The 15,729-nt window shown below is 46.5% G+C and overlaps 1 protein-coding gene across 5 annotated transcripts in view; it reads left to right on the top strand.

Annotated features, from left to right (window-relative positions):
- RUNX1 (RUNX family transcription factor 1) overlaps positions 1-15,729 on the top strand; it is a 263,788-nt gene that overhangs the window by 55,115 nt on the left and 192,944 nt on the right.

Here is a 15,729-nt window from a genome sequence, read left to right as displayed (position 1 = left end):
TTTTCTTGCCTAATTGCTCTGGCTAGAATTTCTAGTACTATGTTACATAGAAATGGCAAAAGTGAGATTCCTTATATTTTCTTGATTGTAGGGGAAAAGCTCTCAGTTTTACACTATTGAGAACGTGTATGGCTTTTATCATGTTGAAGAAGTTCCCTGCTATTCCTAGTTTACAGAGTATTTGTCTGGAGGTGATAAAACAGTTTTGGTAATAGGTAATGATAATGGTTACATAACCACCACTGTAAATATAATACATGCCATGGGATTGTTTGTTTAAAAACAATTAAAAATGGGAGTTCCCATTGTGGCTCAGCAGGTTAGGAACCCAATTAGTATCCACAAGGATGCAGGTTCAATCTGGCATTGCTGTGGCTGTGGCATAGGTTGGTTGCTGCAGCTCCAATTTGACCCCTAGCCTAGGAACTTCCATATGCTGCAGGTGCAGCCCCTAAAAGAAAAAAAATAGTTAAAATGAGAAATTCCATTTTACGTATTTTTTGCAGCTCAAAAAAGTAATGTAATATACCAAAAAAATGAATTTTCTATTTTAATTAGGTGAATTTTACATGCATTATGTCTCCAAAAAAATTTTTAAACCTTAAAAAGAGTTAAATAGGTGAATATTGCAAATGGAGGCAAGAAATGAAGTTCACTCATGGGAACAGTGAAGTCATGGTTTTAAAGATTAAAAACAACATTCTTGGATAACATGTTGGATGGAGGGCATGAGCAAAAGAAAAGAGGCGTGAGAGAATCAAATGTTCTTTAGCGTAAGCAACCTGGAAACTGCAGTTGTTGTAGAAGCAAAGAGGAACATGGGAGAGAGAGATCTATATCTTGTGTCTATATATATCTCTACATCAATATAAATTTGAAGGAAAAGATCAAAAGTTTAGGAGATAACAAAGAATTTGAAAATACTGAGTAGTTATTGCTAATTATACCAGTGCAGAGAGCAAGAACCACGTGACCCTGGCAACACTCATGAAATAACTATCTTTGTTCCCCACGGAACCTTCCACACAGTAGGTATATGGTAAATGTTTGCTGTTTGATTGTTAGACACTAGTTTCCAGTGAAAATCATGGGATCATCTTCCCTGCAGATTTGAAAAGGTCAGTAGTCTTGAGTTTCCTTTTTTTGGATGGAGTGTGGCTCTACCCTGAGGTAAAGATCACTTAGATGCCTTTCAACCTAGTATTTTGAGATGTTTCAGTGTCTTAGACATTAAGACCTAACTCTGTAGATCATTTGCTTTCATTTGGATTTCAGTTAAAGAATCATTTGTGTAAGAGTCAAGTGTAAGTATGGCTCCAACAGCTTTGGGGAGAAGCTTATCCCATTTCACCCAATGAAGATGAAGACACTGAACTAGAATAGAACAAGGTGGAAAATGTCACTTAGTGTTAGGCTACCAGCTTCCTCTTTCTGTTGAAGGATATTAGTGTTGAATTCCTGAGACAAACCTAGTCTTACAGGAAGGTCACATTTTTTAAAGGAGACATTTTCATCAGGATCTTCATGGTTTTTTGCTTCATGGAAGAGAAGACCCAGGAGAGAGAGGAAGGAGCTAGGTCATCTACTCATTTCCACGTGCTTCCTATGGGGTGAGGGCCTAACCACGTGTGGTCACACAACCCAGTACTGAAGCAGCCGACCCCTTTCATCTTGGTCCCCACATGGCAAACACTCGCTGGCCTGTGTGTTTTTAATACGACTCTCTCTTCCAGGGAGTTTGAAACACACGTGTTCCTTTTAACTCTCACCAGCCCCTGAGATCTGCCAGCCAGAAAGACTATTCTGGAAGGAGTTTGGAAAGGTTGCGGGGAAGCTGTTTTGCAACTGCTCAAGACTCAGGAAGCTCAGGTCTCTCCAGGTTATACCCCTCACCACTCACACTCACATGGCAGAGCTCAAAGGCCTTGCTGTATCTTGGTTTTGTTGCCCATAAAACACAGATAGTAACACTTGCAAAGCAGACACTAAATGGAATGCATTTTGTGATCTTTGGAGAAAAGACCGCCTGTTAACATGTGCTGACAGTGTGCTATTCTGGGGCAGGCCTGGAGCCACGGCCCCACATTGCCACCAGAGTCGTTTCTGGAACCGGCGCCAAGAGCAGCCTGAGGCCTCCAGCCTCCAAGCTCAGTCTCTGGGTCCAGCTGGCAGGATATTAAGGGCTGATCTGCCCAGCTGTTTATGCCCTGCTCACCCAGAGGCCTGAAGTCAAACCCCCCAGTGCTGGATAGTCACTGCAAGTCACCAATTCCACCTTACCCTAGACCTCCTTACTGCCATGTCCCTGCCTCCGGTCAGGTCTATAAAACATCCTATTTGTAGGGCAGAGCAGTAAGGGCTGGATCCTTTAAAGGGAAGGGCTTTATTTTGGAACAGAGATTCCCTGATTATGCTTCATGGGTGGACATTTAGTGGGATAAGAGGGCTTGTGGTTTGTTTTGGTCTTGAGAAGCAAGAAGTTGATGAGATGCGTGTTGGATTGATGAGGAGCTGGCTCCTTCCCTGCTCTGCAAAGTTGAGGTTCATGGTGCCCAAACCCGAAGAAAGATCCTCTGGGGAGGAAGACAGATGGTGGAGGGAGAGGGGCGTTGCCAGGAACCACTGCGGTTATCTCTGCAAGTCACACAGTGGTCTCTGGACATTGTGTGGTCCTGCCTAGGAAGGACCTCGGGAAATGAAGCTGATCTCGGTGGCCTCTGCTCAGGGCCCCTTTTCCTAAGCTCCTTTCTTCTCCCCCCCACCATCCCCTCTCCCAGCCCGTCTTGCTTCCCTAAATATTTTCTAGAGAGGAAATCAGGGCAGCAAAGATATTAATTTTAAGGCACTTAACCCTTTCCTGATGGACTCAAAATTTCAAAGAGGAATATAGAAGGAGGGGCACCGCTGACACCAAAGCATAAATCTTGAGTGGCAGATGTTCAGGTAATGTCACCAGGGCAAGACAAGGCAGGTGGAGAGGAAGATAAGATGGAGAGAAAGATGCTGCTGGGCAGATGATCACTCACTCACTGCTGGGCCATAGTGTGAGGCTGGCCCTGACCTTTCCAGCTGTCCTTGCAAACCCCCTTTTCATGTGCATCCCAAATATACAAAGAAGGCCAAAATGAGGACCACAGGCCAGCATCCCAGACAAAGGGCAAGGACCAGATAGGTGATGGCCTCAGATTACCAAAAACTATCTTAGAAAGGCAGGATCAAAACACAAGGCCTGGCTGCCCCCACACCAATCTGCACTGAGCCCCAAACAAGAGGAAATTGATGGGAGTAGCAGCATGGAGAGTTTAAGATAGAAGGAGCTCCAACCAGAGAGGCATTCCTGCTGGTTGCATAAGCCCTTCTCTTTGAAGGTCTGGAAGGTCTGACGGGTTCTATCAGTGATGGAAGCAGACGATTAGCAAGATCCCTTCCAGCCCCAAGACTACCTCACTGTCTAATTTTAGCAATTCCTCTTGGCAGAGGCCGGGCACCCCCCTTCCCGGGGCTATCTGGTGCTCCACACACCATCTCCGAAAGCTTCCTTTGATGTTGGCGGGGGGCTCCTTGGACTCAAGGCCAGATACGCTGCAGGAAGAGACACGCTCAAAGCCATTACACTGCCCTATCTCGCTGCTGCAATAAGAGGTCTGCTTTCTTTTCTTTTTTTTTTTTTAATTGTGAAGTAACAACTCTTGGTTTGAAGTTAAATATGGGCCCATCAGGTTTGGAATCGATCCTCAGAAACAATCGTCAGGTCAATTGCCATCCAATATCCTCTCTATCTTTGCAGGGGAGGATGTTTAAAGCATGACGTTATTTTGACTAATTTAAAGATTTCATTCATATTTTTAACTCATTATAAATGAATGCAATTTAAGCCCATCACGTAATGATAGAAAGTGGCCAGAAGCCATGGGAATGTGTTTCTCATTGTGGAAACTACAAGTTAGTCATTTTCTTCTCCCTGGTAAATGTCTTCAGTTTGGTTAAGGGAATTTTTTTTTCAAAGAAATCTCAAGTTCCAAATTAGTTTTTTTTTTTTTTTTTTTTTTTTTTTGGTCTCAAAAGTTAACCCTATGGAAAATGTAGCAATGTTTCCATAATTTTGCAAACTATTTTGATAGCATCTATGTCATCTTGCTCAGGGTCTAAAATCTTATTATTGGTTGATTTTTTTTTTCTGATTTTTGTTTTTAACATCCTGGCCTCATAATGTAAAGAAAAGCAATAAGCTCAGGAGAAAGCTGTGATGCAGAAATGCCTAACTTTCTGGATAATTTACAGCTACACTTTCTGTAGAGAATCTTTGTGAAACTAACTTTTTTTTCCACTTAGAGTTTTAATAGAGAGGACATGGGTTACGAAGTCAAGTGGGGAAAGAGACAGAAAGAGAGGAGGATCTGAATTTTCTTTTTCAAGCTGTTATTTAAGTGGCAACATTGATCCAAAACGTCTGCTTTTAGGCCGAAGTTTCTGTCTTTGAGTTGCCTGCAATACTCAGAAACTTCTAGATGTGTGTGGTGGGCTGATCTAATGGACTCTTCTTGCAGGTCTGAGAAAGAGGAGCCAAGGGCCAGAGGCAGGCACAGCAGGACTAAGGGAGTCCACCTCTCCAGCCTTTTCCCTTCCAGTAGGAGCCCCCCGGCCTCTGACCTCAGCCCCACAGTCGTCTTGGGCCCTAAGACTCGACTCAGCCCTAAGAGTCTTGTTCCTTCCACTTCCTCTCCTGCACCTATCCCAGGCTGTTCTCACTTTGCCCACAATTTAACTCCCTTCTCATGCTCTTTGGAGCAGTGTCATCACATCTGAGCTCCACAGCAAGGCTGAGGGACAGAAGTGGAGGTGAAGCTTGGTTAAGTCAGATCACACCCTGGAGATGCTCCCAGGATGGTACTTTGGGAAGGATCTCTGCCCTGTGAAGTGGGGGTGGTCCCACTGCTCCCCCATCCTACAAGTCGGAGTTTCCATTCCTCTCCACACCTAAGGGTAGGCTGCAGACAGGTTCAAGATATTCAAACACAGACCAGGAATTTCTGCTGATTCTCAGGGTTCAAAATTCTAAAAAGTGAGTCTATGCTGAAGGTGGGGCAGGAATATTCTAGAAGGGAGCAGTGATGGATAGAAGAAACCATGCATACAAGGACATACCTACATAAAGACACACCTGTACCTACACGTACAGGCCAAGAGACAAAAAGGGACAGAAAGATCTAAGCAACTCTTAGTTCCTGGTTCCAAGAGCCTTTGCTGTAAACAATGCCCAGGTCAATGCAGGAATATAAGTAAATGAGAGCATTTACACATTTTGATCTCGAATTATCTCCCAGAAGTTTGCAATGTTGATTCCAAAGACGTCAAGTCTCAAACAGAATTGTAATACTTTTTTTTTTCAATTAGGAAAAAAGATGATTTTAATGCATTACTCATTCTATCTTTTTTAGTTTGCCCAAACCAGCGAGAAATTAGTTCCCAGGTCATTAAATTCCACCCGTTGTGGTCAGAGCTGAAAGGGTTGGATCGTCTCTGCTGGGAAGGGTGGAGTCTGGTGTGTGGGGTTCATGGGGACACGCTGGCGGGCCCTCCCTGACCCTGCTCACAGCCAGCTGCCTGCCCCCCCTCCAGTCTCCCCCAGGCTGTGCGGCTTGCTTCACACCCTTTGTTGACTTCGGCTACTGGTCAAGTTTCCTCTGGAGCCCTGATGCCAAGGGTGCCAGCGCTGAGCTGACTCATGCTTTCCCGGACTTCCTGACACCCTGTTCACAGGCTTGTCTGCAGCTACAAGACTCTGCCCCAACGGTGTCGCAATTCCAGCCAGGAAACCAAACCAACCGCCCCAGAATTTGGCTGAGGTCTCTGAGGGTGGACAGGAACAGAGGTTCCCAAACAATGTTTAGGCTGGAACTGAATGCCAGCTTTTTTTTTTTCTTCCATTCTCCCCGCCCCCCTTATTGAGATATAACTGATAGACAGTTCTGGGAAGTCTGAGGTGTACAACATAAAGATTTACATGTACTGTGAAATGATGACCACAATAAGATTCGTTGCATCCATCATCTCATATAGATACAAATACCAATGTCTGGGGTTTTTTTTAGATCAACCTACATCTATTGAGCAATTTCTCTGCAAGCATAAACACTGTCGATGTAGATGTGCATGAGTTTAAAACAGGAAAGCTTGCGTGAGACCCTCACCGATGGAAAAAAGATAATGGATCATTTCATTTAGACAGTTTACATCTTGGGTAAATATCCTACCCTTCCTCCACATTTATGAAATTGCTTCTAAGATTCTTTTTATTTTTTGAAGTGTAGTTGATTTACCATGTTCTATTGGTTTCAGGTATAACACATGGAGACTCAATATTTTTATGGATTATACTCCACTTAAAGTTGTTATAAAATATTGATCATATTTTTAATTTTCTTATGAAAACTTTGAATGTCAACCATCAAGAAAACCTTATTTCCCCTGGTTGCTCTGGAACCACTAAGCCATCCAATGACTGTCAAAATGAGCTCCATATTTCTTGGGTTAGGATTTTTCTCCATCTTCACTTACCCCAGGGAGCCTTCTCCTGTTGCTGAAGGGGCTCTTGAGATAATTTGGCATGTTCCTAGGCAGACACCTCAAAGGGAATATGACTTTCCTCAAACCCACTTGCCTAACTTCAAAGTATATGAGAAAATCAGCTTTTAGGAAAATGAGTGAGTGGGGAATTTCAATGAGTGATGTGGAAGAAATTAGGCCATTGCATTTAATCCAAGTTCCCCCTGCCCCACCACTGTCCCATTCCTCTGTTGCTTGTGTGTGTTGGTGTGCATGTGTGTGGGAATGAGCAGACAGGCCAGTATTCTCCTGCAACCCCATGGTGCCCCACAGTAATGGTGTTTGACCTGAGAAGGCAAATCGAGTGGAAAGTCACCAGGAACACAGGAGCTCCAAATTGTTCTTCTCTCCAAAATAGTTCTATTTTCAAATAATGGTTTGTGTTATCCCATCGCTAATAGCTCCTTGTATTTTCTTATATTTTCTTTTCACTTTTTAGGGCCACACCGGAAGCATATGGAAGTTCCCAGCATAGGGGCTGAATTGGAGCTACAACTGCTGGCCTATACCACAGCAACGCTAGATCCATGCTGCGTCTGCGTCCTACACCACAGCTCATGGCAACACCATGATCGAGGCCAGGGATTAAACCTGCAACCTCATGGATCCTCGTCAGTTTTGTTACTGCTGAGCCACAACGGGAACTCCAGCTCCATGTATTTTCTATTACCTACTGCACAGCTAACTTACTGTGCCTATATCTAGAATGCTCTTTGTTCTAGTTCATTATCAAGTTCATTATATTTGGAAAGTTTGCCTTTTGTTCTTCTTGGAAGTTTTAAGAGTGACTGAAATTGGCTCCATGTGTCTTTCTCAAAGTGACCACATGAGAGGTACCCCCAGGGGGATGGCATCTTCAGACAAAAGGCACATCCAGTGCCTTGCACCTCTCATAGGTGTCCCCAAAGGATCCCCTGAAGCTCTTCCTGGTGGGGAAAGAGAGTAGCTCTTTGAGGGAGCCTCTGGCCCTGCTGCCAAAGCAGCCTGGAGGCCCAGCCTGGGGGACACACACTCCCTCCTGCAAGGTCCAGGCATGCTGCCTGCTGAGTCATCCCTTTTATTGCTGACCCTGCAATAGAGAAACTAGACTTGGAAGGGCCCCTCTGGCCCCACATTAGGCCAGCCTCTGGCAGGGCTAGGCAGAGGACCACTGAGTCTGAGCTCACAGGGTCCTGCCTGGACTGCTATGTAGACATTTGTGTGATGGTTAACATGGTCAAAAAATATCACTCTTCAGTTTGGGGGTTTTTAGCTTTTTTTTACAATGTTTAATTTTATGACACCTTGTCACTTTCTGAGAAGGGAATTTTTCTTTGCATCCCTTGTTACACTCAAATTATCTCTTGTTTACTGGTTGAGTCATACCCTATCTCCCCTAGAATGTTAATTTCATGGGGGAGCAGAGATGTGGTCAGTTTCACTGTCTATTGCATTCCTAGTGCCTAGAACAGCACCTGGCTCATATTCACTTACAGGCCCCATTTTTTCAAAGGGAAAACTGAGGCACCAGGTGGCTACTTCCAGCCTTCCCCAAAAGTCCAGCAGCCAAGAATGTGCCCCAAGCTCCTGCCTTGCAGTCTGGTGTCCCTCCCAAAATGCCGTCTCAGGAAAGGACAGGCAGGCACGTGCAGTGTATGAGCAGTCTGAGGGTCTAAGAATCCTGCCAGCAGGCCTACTGGCCCTCTCCCCTGTCCAGGGAAGAAATAGGAATGCCACAGACCCTGAGAAAGCTTTTCCTTCTCTATCTGAGAGGAGGTTTATTATTTTTCTGTGTCTGCCGTGATGAGTGCCCATGGCGTGGATAGCTGAAAACAACTAAAGAAAAATTTTCCTTCAGCGTTCCAGATGCCTGAGGTCTGAAATTAAGGCAGGGCCACCCTACCTGAAGGCTTGGGGGAAGAATCCTTCCTGACCCCCTAGATTTTTCTGGTTGCTAGCAATTGGCCTTCCTTGGTTTCCAGCAATATAACCTCAACCTCTGCCTCTATCATCTTGAGAGTCTTTCTTCCCTCTATGTGATTCTGTTTTCTCTCTTACAAAGACATCAGTCAGTGGGTTTAGAGCCTGCTCTAACCCCATATGAGCTCAGCTTAACTAGTTACTTCTGCAAAGACCCTATGTCCAAAGAAAGTCATGCTCCACATCTCTGGGTGCATATGAATTTGGGGGGAGGCTACTCAACCCAGTTCAGGCCATATGGACCCCATCCACCACTTGTTAGTTGTGTGACCTCAGGCAAGTCAAATAACCTCTTTGTGCTCTATTTCCTCACCTGTAAAATAGGAATGGTAGTAACCCCTGCCTCGTTGGTTATTGTGACATGCTTAGGAAGGTGGCTGGCCCACCTTGAGAGCTATGCAGAATAATATAGAGTCAGTCAAGTGTCTTGGATGCTTCACAGAGGTCAACTGCACAGCCATGGCTCCCAGGCCCCCTTTGGGAATGACAGACAAGGACACAGGCCAACAGGACAAGCCAAGAAGCATAGGCAGGACACTAAGCACTTCAAGAAGGCAACGGAAGATAAGAATATTCTTTAACTAGAAGAACTGAGCCAGGGGAAGAGAGGGGAGAGGGTGTCTCATCTGGAGGGAGGGCGATGGTGAAGGACCAGGGGCAGGAAGGGGTCTGGTATGTTCAGAAAGCCCCCTACTGGTCAGGTTGGTTAGCAAAAGGGCAGACAAGGTAGAGGCACAGGGGCCGAGACCCTGGGCTTCACCCTCCCTGACAGTCCATGGAAGCCACCAAGCAACCCTGATGGTTGATTCTGGCCTTCAACTGTAGTAGCCCACTTGGGCTGCCCTAACTGAAACACGGTATGTACATGGGTGGCTTATAAACAAGAGGCATTTATTTCCTACCGTCCTGAAGCTGCAAAGTCCAAGGTCAAGGTCCTGGCAGATTTGGAGTCTGGCAAGGGGTGGCTTCCCTGGTTCATAGGTGACCATTTCCCTGTGTGTCCTCCCATGGAAGAAGGGTCAGGGGATCCCTAGGGTCTCTTATGAGGACCCTAATCCCATCCACGAAGGCTCTGCCCTCATGACCTATTTATCTCCCAAAAGTCCCACCTCCAAATACTACCACCCAGGACATCAGGATTTAACATGAATTTGCCAGAGACACAAACATTCTGTCTCCAGTTCTCCAAAATCCAGGTTGGCCAGAATGACCCAGCATTCACTTGAACTGTCTAGCTTGCAGAGCAAATCTATGGGCTGCCTGTGGCATCGTGATCCCAAATGAAGCACAACGCTGATATGGCCTATGAAAAAGTTGCTTTTGCCTAGTTATATGAAAAATGTCAATAAAAATTCATTTTTTTTTTGTTGTATGTCTTAAAGGAGGTGTCCCCAGATGCACATATATATGTCACCCTTGTTCATGATACAACAGCAGGGTCGTGAGCATCACTGTCTTGAAGGCTTTCAACCAAAACCTGTCCTTCTGATCCACTCTCATGACTTATCACCTTTGTCCATCTTCACCACTGAGGCAAAGACACACACCTGATTCTCTTTGATGCAAAGCCTATACATACAGATGATCAACACCATTATACACATAACTCTCCCATCTCAGGGATCCCTGCTTCTACCTGGGGAAGCTTCTGGAAGCAATCACCTTCTGCAGGTCCTCTGCAGTTCGTAGGGTCCAGACCTTACTTGTATCACAAGAAAACTCTGTAGAGTTTCCAGTTTAAAAGGGAATCTTCCTTTTCTTTTTTCTTTTTTTTTTAATTAAAGCACAGTTGATTTACAATGCTATGCCAATTTCTGCTATACAGCAAAGTGATTCAGTCATACACATATATACATTTTTTTAATATTCCTCTCCATCACGGTCTATCTCAGGAGATTGGATATAATTCCCTGTGTTATGCAGTAGGATCTTATTGTCTATCCATTCTAAATGTAATAGTTTGCATCTACTAACCCCAAGCTCCCCATCCATCCTACTCCCTTCCCCTCCCTCTTGGCAACCACAAGTCTGTCCTCTATGCCTGTGAGTCTGTTTCTGTTCTGCAGATAGGTTCATTTGTGCTATATTTTAGATTTCACATATAAGTGATATCATATGGTATTTGTCTTTCTCTTTGTGACTTACCTCACTTAGTATCAGAATCTCTAGTTGCATCCATGTTGCTGCAAATCACCCAAGGGGTAACCTCATTTTTTATGGCTGAATAGTATTCCATTGTGTATATGTACCACACTTCTTAATCCATTCATTTTGTCAACTGACATTTAGGTCGTTTCCATGTCTTGGCTACTATGAATAGTGCTGACATGAACATAAGGGTGCATATGTCTTTTTTAATCACAATTTTGGCTGGATATATGCCCAGGAGTGGGATTGCTGGATTGTATGGTAGTTCTGTATTTAGTTTGCTGAGGAACTTTCATACTGTTTTCTATAGTGCTTGTACCAGTTTACACTCCAAAAGAGATTCTTTCTATTTGCCAATCCACTGGATGCTTCACCTGCTGCATCGACCCACCTGGTCTTCCGGAGAGTCAGGGTCTCTGAATGAAACTGACATACAAAACAACCCTTCAGGATGGGAGCAGTTCAGAAAAGGAGCAAAGAGATAGAATCTCAGAGGCCCCAGGTCAGTCCTATGGCAGAAAAATAAACTTAAAGTCACTGAGCTCAGAGGGGGAAGTGATTCTAGCCATTGTGAAAGCAGCTCATCGACTGGGCTTCCACCCCTAAGCTGGGTGTTCTATTCGTGTCATTCTGTTTCAAACTCCTGCCACCCACTGAGCAGCATCCCTCTCTCCCCCCCAGAGATGAGGACTTGGAAGCAGAGGGAAGTTTAGTAACCTGGTGCCTCAGAGCATAGCCAGGGATCCACCTCCTTCCACTTACAGATGTGACTGGCCAGGCCCAGGGAGTCTACAGGGGCCTGCAGCAGAGAATGCAGTGTTATTACAGCTTGACCCCTGAGCTCTGACCTGCACACCACAGCCTGTAGCCAGCTGTAGCACTGCAGTCAGAACTCTAAGGAGACATTTCCATTTTTCCAGCACCAAGACATTTAAATTATTCCAGAACAGACACGCCTGTGACCCACGGACTTTCAACGTTTCCCCCGAAGCTGCTTTGGGGGGCAGGGTGTCTTTCAAGCTAGGCTGGGTGGAGAGAGTCAGAGAGAAAGGGAATGTCCTCAGAGTTACCGAATTAACCTGGAATGAGAGAAACCATGTCAATGGGGGCACACCACGCCACGCAGCCACTCGAAGGGGTGACTTCAGAAACCTGGGAAAGCCCTCGTCCTCTAAAAGCAACTTCCTCCCTCTCTGCCCTTCTAGCACAACCCCAAGGCCTTTCACTTTAGGTTTAAGTAACCTCTAAGAAGGCAGCTCTCCAGGGAAGAGTAAACCATTAATCATTTATAACTAAGAGGTTGCCTTGAGTAGGGTGGAAAGTAGAGAGATCAGCATAAGGAGAGCTGGGGTTACCAGAGGCAGATGTTCTGGGTCTCCCCCACTTACCTGACCCCACGTTAATAACAGCCTCCTTTAAGGATCTGGGGGGTCCCCAAGCCTAGAGAGTCATACCCCTACTCTTCTGCTTGGGGACCCAAAGCTGCCCTGCCCACCACCTGCTACTGAATCAGGATCCACCAACTGCTGACTACCACACAGATGCACTGGATCCGGGACCGTACCCTGGGCATGACAGAAGGCCATCCAAATAATAATCATTAGTCAAAGCATCCCTGGCCCAGCTTTACAATGAGTGATGAGTAGGGGAGGACAGAGCCGAGTAGTGAGCAGCACTACCCAGCTGCGGTGGCCCAGGGGAATCCAGTGCACTGAGGCAGGATCAGGGGAGGCTTCATGAGGGAGGCAGCATCTCGGCAGTCTGGAAGGACAGGGTCTCGCAGCTGAAGACAGAGGGGGAGCCAATAGCAGTTTGTGAAAATCCTCAGAGACCCTGAGGCTCAGAGAAACCCCCGACGGGGCTGCAGGCTGGGTGCCCAGGCCTCCCCATTCTTTTCCTGGGAACTGTACCGCCAAACGCATGTGGACTCATGCCTAAAAGGCACAGCCCTTGGGAAGGTGGTTCATCAGGGAACCACCCTCCTGATGCCCTGGAAAGAGAAGCAACACCCATCTCTCTGTCTCTCTGCCACCGTGCTTCCTGTTGGCCATGTCACAAATGCACTGCCGATGCAGAGTAAAGAACAGTCCTGACTCACGGGGATTCCTGGAGCTGGGCTTCTGTGATGTTCTCCAGCCCCCACCTTAGCTGGCACCTGGCATGGTGCAGGTAAATGGGGAGTCCAGGGCATCCTGGGGCCAGCATCGAGTGGGGGCCCATCCTTATTTGTCTACATCTGTAGGTTGCCTGGAAACTTGCAGAGTGAATTCACACTCTAGGTCTCCCCTGAGCCCCACACAACCCTGCAAGGGCAAAATGGGTGAGCAGGAATCACTTCATCTAGAATTAAGAGACTGAGGTTCTGAGTCTCTGTACCTTGCCCAGGGCCACTCGTGCCCTGGGGCAGGGGCTGTTCCTCCTCCTGGGTCTCTGGCATCACCCAGGAGAGAGCCTTCCCACAAACGCAGCATCCTCCAGGCAGGTGAAGAATCTTGTCTTTTTCCTTTCTCTTCCGGAGCAACTTCCGGTTTCACCAAATTCTGGTGCCTACAGAGCCGTTCCCGGTATTCCTTGGGGCTTGGTTGCTCCTGGCCAGGATGACATGTTTGTTGGTTGGTTGGTTGGTTGGTTTTCTTTTCCTGTTTTGGTTATATGAGGATTCTTTTTAGTGATGTCAGACTTCAAAGGGAGCCTCCCCCTGTAGAGATCACGACAAAACCCACCTTTGTGATTCTCATTCCTGTGAGGAACAGACAGCACGTGGGTGCTCCCACGTGCCTGGTCTCCCCCGTGACCTGCAGTCCGTTTTAAGTGATTTCACAAAGCCCCCTCACTTTCTCTATTGGGTCCTGTAATAGTGCCTCAGGAATCAACAGCTGTCTTCGCCGCCAGGAAGCTGAGCTCCTGGGGACTTCATTTGTCACTCCCACCCCTTGCCCCCTAATCTCCGAGGTGCTGCCCGCCTCATGTCGGCACCCGGGCCCCCTCACGTGTCTGGCTTTCCTCAGAAACTCCCTCATGCCCCTGTTCTCACTAAGGCACCGAAAACCCCGGCCACAAGGGGGGCGAAGAGAGATTTAATTGTATCTGTGATTCACAGAACCAAGGCCGTTGGGCTGACCTGGAAACCACACAGTGGGGAGTTTAGAAACTGGTGGCGTAGTCAAAACAACGTTCCTGGTGAAGCTGCTGATGGAAGTTCCAAGGAACAAAGGTGTAGGTCAAAACGCTGTCAGGACAAGGGGCGGTCCAAGGAAAGGCGCTAACCTGGGCAAGAAGCCTCAGAAGGGGCTTCATCCTGAGACTTAGGGGAGGGGCGTTGGGGTGGGGGCTCTGGCTCTAGGGAGGGGCCTTCCAGCTGAGCAGTGACAAGTCAGTCTTCAGGGTTAGGGGATGAGGCAGTGTCCCAGGCTGCCTTGACAGATGACCGCACATGAGGTGGTTTAAAGCAACAGTAATAGTCACTGTTTCACAGTTCTCGGGGCTCCAAGTCCAAAGCCAAGTTGTCAGCAGAGCCATGCTCTCACCTAAGGCTCTGGGAAGAATCTTCCCTGCTTCTGGTGGCTCCCAGGAATTCCTGACCTTCCTTAAAGGCTCCCTGCCCTGCCCCAATTTCTGCTTCTGCCGTCACATGTGTTCTCCCTGTGTCTCTGTGTGTGTATCCTCTTCTTTCTCTTTTGTACATTTTTAAAATTAAAGTATGGTTGGTTTACAGTGTTGTGACAATTCCTGCTGTACAGCAAAGTGACCCAGTCTTATACACACACACACACACACACACACACACTCCTTCCCTTTTTTATATTGTCTTCCATCATGTTCTATCCCAGGGGATTGGATAGAGTTCCCTGTGCTGTACAGTAGGACCTCATTGCTTATCCATTCTGAATGTAATAAGTTGCATCTACTAACCCCAAACTCCCAGTCCATCCCATTCCTTCCAACTCCACCCTTGGCAACCACAAGTCCGTTCTCTATGTCTGTAAGCCTATCTCTATTTTGTAGATAGGTTCGTTTGTGCCATATTTTAAATTCCTCATAGAGGTGACATCATATGGTGTCTCCTCTTCTCACAGCGGTCATGAGTCATTAGACTTAGAACCTACCCTAATCTGGAGTAACCTCATCCTAAATTCAACGAATCGCATCTGCAAGGATCTTCTTTCCAAATAAACACACATTCAGACATGTCCAGTGGACAGGAATATTGGGGGCGGGGGGCACTCCAGGGACCATGGCTCACTCTTGGTACCCCACACATCCCCTCCTGCCCCATCATGTGGAGCTAGTTGTTCCTGACCTCAATTTTAGAGTCTCCTGGACTGGGACCTTGGTGCCTAATGTCGAATCCTGACCTTTCAAGTTTCATATTTGAGGGAACAAATGGTGCCAGCCTGTGACACACAGCTGGCATGGCTGGATGATTGCTGGATGTTAAGGTGGAGACATCGAGGGGGTGGACAATGGGCAGCACCCAGTCTGCAGAGTCTGGTTAAAGAGTTCTAGCCTAATAGACCAGTAGACACATTTCTCTAAAACTACTTCTTATACCTGATGCACCCTCATTGGAGAAAGAAATGTTGATTTCAATAAAGACTAATAATATAGTAAAGGATAATAAATAACGATTGAATAAGATACACATGTATCCCATTCATAATAGTCTCTGTCCATATGTGGGAAAGGAAGACAAACCCACTAAGGAACATGGGAGGAACCTCCATAAGGTGTCCCAAGGACCACACTCAACTTTTGGAGCAGGAAATCGGGATGGGGGTTGGGCAACTGTTGGTCTTGGAAAATTTCAATGTTCACCATAGGCTACTAGTGTTCAGAGCAAACATGGTACCATTTCAAGATCTTACATTCTGGAATGTTCCTCCACATCCTCCGCTCCATCCTGTCTACCCACCTCACTCCTACAGACGGCAGTTGCCACCTCCATGAGGAATCCAGAGTTCTCTGGCCACCTCTGCTCTCAAGCCAGTGGGCACCTTGATAATCACTGTCCCACCA

This window comes from Sus scrofa, chromosome 13 (assembly GCF_054392235.1).
Source record: "Sus scrofa isolate SSC_HxYL_T2T_F1_AM1 chromosome 13, Sscrofa_HxYL_maternal_Yorkshire_Landrace_v2.0, whole genome shotgun sequence".
NCBI lineage: Eukaryota > Metazoa > Chordata > Mammalia > Artiodactyla > Suidae > Sus > Sus scrofa.
The sequence above is the reverse complement of the archived record's forward strand: the minus strand, read 5'-3'. Positions and strand labels throughout refer to the sequence as shown.